Genomic DNA, 9,484 nt, shown 5'->3' with positions numbered 1-9,484 from the left:
GTCTTGAGCGAGGGCAATGTTGTAATAAGTTGTATGTCTTCCAACCCCACGTCTTTCTCCCTTTTACTTACTCACTTATAATGGTTAGTATACGGCATCACGTTTCATTAGCATTTGCATCCATTGTCTTACATGCATCCAAGGTTCAGCTCATCATGCTAACCCAATATCAAATTGTTCAAACTCATTACTTGAATACGTGCTTTATCGTATGTCTTGGATGAAATCATATGTCATGCTTATAGTCGAACCTATAAAATACATAACATGTGCGTTACATTTAATCATGTTGCATTTAATTAGGAACATGCATATTTTTCTAACTCTTACCCCAATTTTGGCTCGGAGTACTAGGTGAGCTTTTATGTCTTAGCATCTTGCATCGGATGTTTGTATTGCCATATCCAAAGCATGAATACCATAAGGCTAATTGCTTAAATGATATAATTTCTTGAATGCCTGTGGATGAATGCTAGTTGCTTGAATTGGGATTGCTTGATTAATGTCCATTTTAGCCCACCTTTTCAAGTGGCAAAATCACAAAACAATTTCAAAACAAAACATGAGATCAAGTGTTCCAATTCTTGCAAACTAGTCTATACCTTTTGTGCACATCACATAGTAAAATAGCTAATAAATTAGAACAAGAACATATAATGGAAATAAAAAAACATATCATGATTAGTAGAGGCCGATCTTTGATCGAGCGAGCAGGTGCCCAATTCATGACCTTCCCCTCTCGTACCTAAGTTCCAGAGCCGAGACACTTTGGTGATGACGGACTAATGACCTTTGTCACGAGTCTCGGGCTTCCTAAGTTTTCCAAAAATATTTAGGTGACAACTCTGTAATCTGATAAAGCAGTCCATTTTTGGCATTTGATTCAAACATTGATTTTCCAAAAAGAATTGTCGGATTTGGACTCTTTTCATGTTTTCATTATTTCACATTGCACTTGTGAAATCAGATTCAGAACCACAAGTGGAGTCCGAACTGTAGGACTATTCATCTTCTAAAAGGAGCACAAAAAGTCGGGCCACACACATATCTTGAATGGAATCATATTAGTCATTTTGCACAAGTGGAGTCCGAATTGTATGTGTCACACAAGTGGAGTCCGAATTGTATGTGTCACATTAGTGGAGTCCGAATTGTATGTGTCACATTACTCATTTTGCATAAGTTAAGAGCATGCATGTTTTCAAACTATTTTACTTTGTTTGGCTTTCCTTGGAGTACTAGGTGAGCGTTTATTGTTTTAGCATCTTGCATTGAATGTTTGTGTTGCTATATCGAGCATATTCATGAGGCTAAGTGCTTAAGTGATATACATGTTTGAATGCCTGTGGATGAAGGCCTTTTCACTTAAGTTGGAATAAGTTGATTAATGTCAATACAAGCTCGCTTTTTCAAGTGACATGTATGCAAAACGTTTTTTCAAAACAAACGTAAAGTCAGTGGGTTCCAAATTTTTTAAAGTGGTCTATACTTGTGTGCGTCACATAGTAAAAATATCATAATAATCGGAACAAGAGCATATAAGGTACATAAAAATCACATCATGATTAATAGAGGCTGATCTTTGATCGGGCGAGTGGGGTGCTCAGTTCATGACCTTCTCCTCTCGTACCTAAGTTCCTGAGCCAAGACATTTTGGTGATGACGGATAAGTGGCCTTTAGCATGAGTCTCAAGTTTCCTAAATTTTTCAAAAATATTTCGGTGGCAACTCTGTATCTGGCAAAGCAGTCCATTTTTGGCATTTTGATTCAAAATCCATTTTTCAAAAGATTTGCCAGATTTAGACTCATTTGTGTTTATCTATTTCACATTGCACTTGTAGAATCAGATTCAGAACCACAGGAGTCCGAACTGTAGGGCAAGTCGTATCCGAAAGGAGCACAAGAAGCAAGCTACAACGTCATGCAACAACCAATATGCTAAGGCAATCATTTACATCACTTGATAAAGTTCTCACCTCTAAGAAGCTATTTGACATTGTGGTTGAGCTAACCTAGGATCGTTGGCCACAAGGACATATAAAGCAAGGCCATCTCAAGGAGAGTCGTCCATAAGAAATAGTGGAAGCATGATTCGAGCAATTCCTCTCACCTAACGAAATTATTGACAATAACCTACTTGATCTAGCTGAGTTAATAAAGAAGTGGACTTTCACTAGCCCAGTCTTTATTTCAATGCACTATGTGCCAAAATCCAAGAAGTAATAGAATATCTCAGCTATCAACCTTGACTCAATAAGTTCTGTGATTACATCAGCACCAAGTGACGAAGATCAAGAGCTTGAGAACAATATGGTGTACATAACTAAGAGCACAAATATTGACTAGAAAGAATAAACTTTACATGTCAAAAATAAGCTTCGCCAAGATAGAACGAAGGTTGCCAAACTTGAACATTCAATGATAACCCTTATGTGGTGACTCCATATTCTTAAGACAATCAAAGCTCGTCCCAATACAACTCGTCGAAGTCGTTACACCATGGAGAAAGTAATTGTGTCATGGCATAGTTTGCTATTTGCTTGTACTCAATACAACTCATCATTTGCATCACTCAGCAGAGGCTGCCATAGGTGATGGTCTTCTTGAACTTGAGGGCAAGAACAGATAAGCCCTAGCTCTACTACACATGAAAAGTAAAAAGTGAATAAGCCCTAGTCAGACTAGGCACACAAAAATTGAGTAAGCTTTAGTGAAGCATCGAAAATTAGGTAATCCCTAGTCTTGCTAGGCATCAGACATTGAGTAAGCCCTAATTGAGCTAGGCATCGGAAATTGAGTAAGCCTTGGTTATATTAAGCATTGAAAATTAAGTAAGCCCTAGTCTTGCTAGGCACCGGAAATTGAGTAAGCCCTAGTCATACTAGGCATCAAAAATTAAGTACGCCTTAGCCGGGCTAAGCATCAGAAATTGAGTAAGCCCTAGCTAAGCCTTACTAGGTATTAGAAATTGAGTAAGCCTTAGCCGAGCTAAGCATCAGAAATCGAGTAAGCCCTAGTCGAACTAGGCATTGGAAAATGAGTAAGTCCTTGTCTTACTAGGCATCAAAATTGAATAAGCCTTAGCCAAGCTAAGCATCAGAAATTGAGTAAGCCCTAACCGAGCTAGGCATTGGAAATTAAGTAAGCCTTAGCCAAGCTAGCATTAGAAATTGAGTAAGTCTTAGCCGAGCTAAGTATCAGAAATTGAGTAAGCCTTAGCCTAGATAAGCATCGAAAAATGAGTAAACCCTAGTCTTACTAGGCATCAGAAATTGAGTAAGCCTTAGCCGAGCTAAACATCAGAAATTGAGTAAGTTCTAGCCGAGCAAGGCATCAGAAATTAAGGCTTAGTTGGACTACACATCAGAAATTAAATAAGCCTTAGCCAAGCTAAGTATCATAAAATTGAGTAAACCCTAACCGAGCTAGGCATCAGAAATTGAGTAAGCCTTAGCTGAGCTAAGCATTAGAAATTGAGTAAACCTTGGCCAAGCTAAGCATCAGAAATTGAGTAAGCCCTAGCTTAGCAAGGCATCAAAAAATGAGTAAGCCCTAGACATATTAGGCATCGAAAATTCAGAAAGCCTTAGTTGAGCTAAGCATGGAAAAATTAGTAAGCCCTGGTCTTACTAGGCATCAAACACTAAAGCTCGAGCCAGGCTAGGGACATTGAGCAATGTTATCAACACCAGGATCAAAGAAGCATGCTCATCTCTCATAGAAAGCCATCAACCCATTCAACTCAATCTATTAGTGCTTGTAGCTTGCTGATGAAGGACCGTAAATTTATTATCTTGCAAGTATTGTTTGCTTGAAGCCTCAAAGATTCATAACTCATGTGTTTGATAAAAGCAAATGAACCAACTGTAAAACATAGCATATCGATCTAGCTCAGCCTTTTGCAACCTATTTGAGGCACACCAAATGGATTTTTAAGAATAGAAAATGAAAAAGACGAGATATAATATCAAGGGTGATGGGAAACTAAATAATACATCAAAGCCAACAATCGAACAAAATCAATCTTGCTAAAAGCAAGAAAATGCCTACGGGGGTCTACTCTCAAAGCCTGCTTAAAGGTAACAATTTGACGACTAAGACGTCAGCTTATCTTTCCTAGAGCAAAGGAAAGCCTATGAGGGTCTACTTTTAAAGCCTGCTTAAGGCCAATAATTTAGTGACTAGGTCGTCAACTTATCTAGCCTGGGGAAAGAAAGACCCGGGATGGTCTTAGCAACATAATTTTCAAAAGCAGTATATCAGTAAAACAAGAAAGATAACATACAAAAAATAAGTGACAATGTGTGGACGTCCCCGAACGTCCCGGGAGGGAATCCCGTTTTCTTCATTGGGGCTTACTACAATTTGGACTCAATGTCACGGTCTTGTATCTAATCTCGCAAAGTGCAATGCAAGATTGATAAATCACCAAAGAGTCCAAGTACGGAAAATCGTTTTGGACAACAGATTTTTAGAAAGAAGTGCCAAACATGGACTGCTTTCCCAGATACAGAGTCGCCACCTAAATATTTTGTTTTGGAGAATTTAGGAAACCCTGACTCGTGCCTAAGGTCACGTGTCCATCATCACCAAAGTTGCCTCGGCTCGGGAACTTGGGTACGATTGGGGAAGGTCAGCTATGAGCACCCCCGCTCGCCCGATCCGAAGATCGGCCTGTACTAAGCGTGATATCAAGTTTTGAAAACATATGTGTTCTTATTCCAGTTAATTAGCTAGAATTTACTATGTGATGCGCACAACACACAAGTATAGACTAGGTCACCTAATTTGGAACAAAGCATCGCATATCCGTTTGTTTTGAAAATGGTTTGAAGTTTGCTACTCGCAAGTAGGCTAAAACACGGGTTTCGACGAATTATTCCAATTCAAGCAACCCAACCTTCACCCACAGGCATTCAGGCAATTATATCACATAAGCAAATAGCATCATGGCAAGCATGCTATCATGTTAACATTCACATACATGCAAGATGCTAAAGCATAAACACGCACAGTGTACTCTGAGCCAAAACAAGAAACTAGTTAGAAAACATGCATGAGTCTTAACTATACGAGATGCCTAATGCAACACATGAAAGAATGCAACTAAGATAGGCTCGGGTATTCTAAGATGGCATATGAGATGCAACAATCGATACATGTATTCAACTTGGAATTGAAATACAATGCAGTTAGTATGATGCGCCGAGCCTGGTGCATGCAAGACAGATGAATGAATGCAAACATGCGAACATAAGTATGCTAATTAAAACATGCCCTAAACTAACCATCATAAGCTAGTAAATAAAAGGGAGAAAAATATGGGGTTGGAAGACATACATCACACGCACACACGCTTATTACAACATTGCCCTCCCGCAGAGGGTCCGAATAAATAATACAAAACAAATAAATAATTAACTACTCTAGCTAATTAAATATTACAAAACCCTAAATTAATTAACAAATTAGTTACAAAGGGAGGCCGCTGCAGCCCCGCCTTGGAATGCTTGGATGATGTATGCTCGATTCGCCTCGCTCGGAAACCCGTCGCCATGCCACTGTTGCCTCTGTTAGCACTGTTCTGCACCTTTGAGAACTGTGAAAATACTTGTGATGCTTTTGGAACACTCCCATAGCACCGTAGGATGTCACCGGCCATAATTCAAGTCCACCGGCCACTGGAATACAGTTATCGACCAAAAGTGGAACCACTAGCTAGACATTGGTAGCCGACCGGCACTGAAAGTGGCCGACCGGCCATTACTTCCTGCAGAACACTGGTTTTGCTGCAGCAGAGGACAGACAGTGCATGGCAAGGTATTTTCAAGGCAATGTGTACATAGCCACTCTCCCTATCATGCAATGAACTCAAGGGAGCATGGCTCTCGGCCCTTGGGCCACCAATCACGCATTTCAATGCATGATGGCCAAAGGTGTCAAAGGTGCATATTAATGTAAAATGAATGCAACAAAACATATGAAAGCCTAGAACTCTATCATGCTTGGATCAAGAGCGTCGGCGACTAAGGATTTGAGGGACGTTTCATCACTTTAAGTACGAACGTCCCTCGCCTCTCGTGTTTGGTTTGACACCCCAAACCAAACGTAATGCAATGTGTGTATGCCAAATACAATGCAAAGCATATAACCAACACAATGCAACATGGGAGTGTAAGACAATGTAACATGAGTATGTCAACTACAATGTAATGCAACCTAATATGCAAACAGCATGGCAATGCAATGAGTATGTAATATTATAATGTGACCTAAGTATGCGAGTATATCAAGGTATAGGCATGCAATAACGACACTAGCCACAAGGATGCGACAACATACAATACGGTACACCTACAACGATACACTAATACATGATCCATGGACTTATACTAAGGATGGATAGGCCTCAGCCATGTCCCAAAATAGTGGCCAAAGTGCATGGAAATGATGGACAAAACACCTTCAAACATGCACATGCAAAGATCCAACGCTTAGGCATAAAAAGGAGTCGACTCTTAAACACATTAAGAAGAGGCAAACATGGACAAATCACAAGCATGACAAGCTCTGAAAATGTATGAAGGATGATGCCAAATCAACCTAACCATGCAAGTAAGGCATGCAACAAAGCTTAAATCCCAAAACTAACAAAGGGGTTCGAACCATAGCCATACCAACCAAGCCTCAAAGGGTCAAAATGACTTAAAACAGTCCCCGAGCAGACCAAAACAAGGCTAGAGCATGTATGGATCATGGCCAAAACATGCTAAGAAAAGAGGCAAAACAAAGGGCATTCTTGGCCGTAAAGAGAGTACTTGAACTACAACTACCCCAACCGCACATGGCATGGATTATTCAAAGAAAAATAGAGCTATAATATGACAAAAGGACCCCCAAAATCCACTGATATGGCAGCCCAAGGACTTAAACAGATAGGCATGCACAATGACCCATTTTAAGGCACCAAAGATCAACTCTTCAAAGCATTGCAAGAATGGTAAATGCAAGTATACAAGTATGGATTATGGACTGAAATATGATCTCAAGTGATGCCAAATCATGAGAAAGGTCAAAGTAATGCATGCTAATGACTCACACACCCGAGGCTAACAAACTAGAATGCATGGTGGCTATACAAAGTGATGTGAGCATGACCAAAAGGACACCAAACAAACCTTAAGCATGGCAAAACAGAGCTAAAATGTTCTTGGAACCAAACCAAAATCATGCTAAAATGCCACCTTACAACATGATGCATGTTAGGCCAAAACATAGGATTACAAGACAAGCATATGATGCATGCAAGAGGCCACTAAACCAACTTAAAACAGAGGTATAACATGACAAAATATCACTAAATACCCACTGAGATGGAGCCAAAATCGACTAAGCATGCATGCTACCTTTATGAGCCAAAAACATAAGCAAAGGAGACACAAAGGGAGAGGGGTGTCCCTCCCTTATACATGACCTCAAAACCACTTCTCCACCACTAAAAATCCTCTGGATTTCAGTGGTGAGAAGGTCGAAATAAAGGGGTCCTAAAGCTCAAAGAGAAAGGCACAAAAAAAAGGCCAAACAAGGCCTAAGAGGGGGTGGACAACCCCAAACACAAAAGAGACCCTAATGAAACATCTTAAACATGAAAAATTAGAACTTTTATCAGTTATACATAAAGCTCAAAACAGCATGCAAGATAGGTTAAAAGCTTGTACAAAAATGGGGAATATAAAGTAATAGTGCTCACCCTTGAAGAACACTTCAAGAACACCAACCCCAGCCCCTTTCTCTGATCAAAACCAACTTAAAAACTCTGAAACCAGTCCCTCAACACCTTAGTAACCGAAGTATAGTGTAACACTAGGTGTTTTAGTGCAAAGCTAAGAACAAAAGCACCTTTTGAACACTATTACACACACAAATGGAGAGAGAGAGAGGAAGATATAGAGAGGGAGTGATATATATGTGATATATATCTCTGATATATATCTTTGATTTTCTCAACCCCTCTAAAGGAGAAGGGAGGCCCTCTTTTATAGAACAAAACAAGGGCCTAAGCTTCTTGGAGAAGCTAAGACAAAGGGGTCAAGCTTCCTCAAGAAGCTAGAACAAAGGTTCAAGCTTCTTGGGGAAGCTAAGACAAAGGGGTCATGCTTCCTCAAAAAGCTAGAACAAAGGTTCAAGCTTCTTGGGGAAGCTAAGACAAAGGTTCAAGCTTCTTGAGGAAGCTATAGCAAAGGGTTCAAGCTTCCTCAAGAAGCTAGAGCAAAAGGGTGAAAATGGTGCAAATCCTCCATATATGTGTATGGAGGACAGGTATGTGTGCTCCAGCTGGCACAGATAGCATGCACAATGCCTAAAAAAGGCAAAAAAGAAGTCCCGGCCAGAAAATATGGCCGATTGACCAAACAAACGGCCAGCCGACCAAAAACAATGCCGACCGGCCATCACCAATGGCCGGTAGCAACAAAACAGGGCTGGTGGCCTCAAGCCAAGGCCGATGAGGTATGGGGATGACCAACAAGCCATTATTTGCCCTCAGAAGCAAAAACAAACAAGTTCTTGGTCCACAACCAAGTACAGAACAGGCAAGTTAAGAGATCTTGAGGCAAGGCACGCGGCCGAGGCCTTCGAGAACTCAAAACAAATACGAACATGGATGATCATCGAGTGTTCAAACGATGACATCCAAGTCTTGAGGACGGTCGAAAATGTGGTGTCTACACAATGTCAAAATGATTGCAAAATTAGAGGCATCACATACAAAGATCGAAGGACGCGTGAAAAATGTTTAGATTATACAAGTCAAAGGCAAATAAAGTCAGTTTATGAGAAGTTCATGGAAAAAACACTGTTTCGATTATAGAAGTAACAAAGATAAAGGAGTCTATCAGATATAAGAGAAGTTTCCACTTCTTCTCACTTCGATTGACTGAAGAGAAAACTTGGGGCCAATTGTGGAGGAATAAAAATTAACCCATATGAGGTGGGCCCACTAAATGCCTACATGGAAATAGAATTAAGGTAATAAAATAATACATTGTAATACAACTTGCCAAATTGCTATGGCGTACATGCATTAGATGGGTTTTAGGCCATACAAGTGGCTCATTTTCATTGGACTAAATTAGTGGCTTAAGCTCATTAGGCAAAATGAGTAGCAAGTTAGCCTATACAAAGGAATGTAATCTTCAACTCCAAGAGAGGTATGCCAAAACCAATCTTTTTTTCTTATTCAATTTCATTTAGATATATGCTATCTAACTTGATCGTCGAATTTCCCCCTGACTGGTAATCGCCGGTCGGGAGGCATTAAGTCAGAAGGCATTAACTATATATTCTTTTGTAGATTCGGAACGGTGTGGATCAATTCTTTGTTGATCTCTCAATTAATATATGTGGGACAATTTTTGATTCCACAATCAGTATAAAAAATTTCAAAATCAAAACAAACAATACGGCATGAAAAACATACTGACA

The sequence above is a fragment of the Camellia sinensis genome, chromosome 1, assembly GCF_055761805.1.
Source record: "Camellia sinensis isolate YWXY chromosome 1, ASM5576180v1, whole genome shotgun sequence".
Classification (NCBI taxonomy): Eukaryota; Viridiplantae; Streptophyta; class Magnoliopsida; order Ericales; family Theaceae; genus Camellia; species Camellia sinensis.
The sequence above is the reverse complement of the archived record's forward strand: the minus strand, read 5'-3'. Positions refer to the sequence as shown.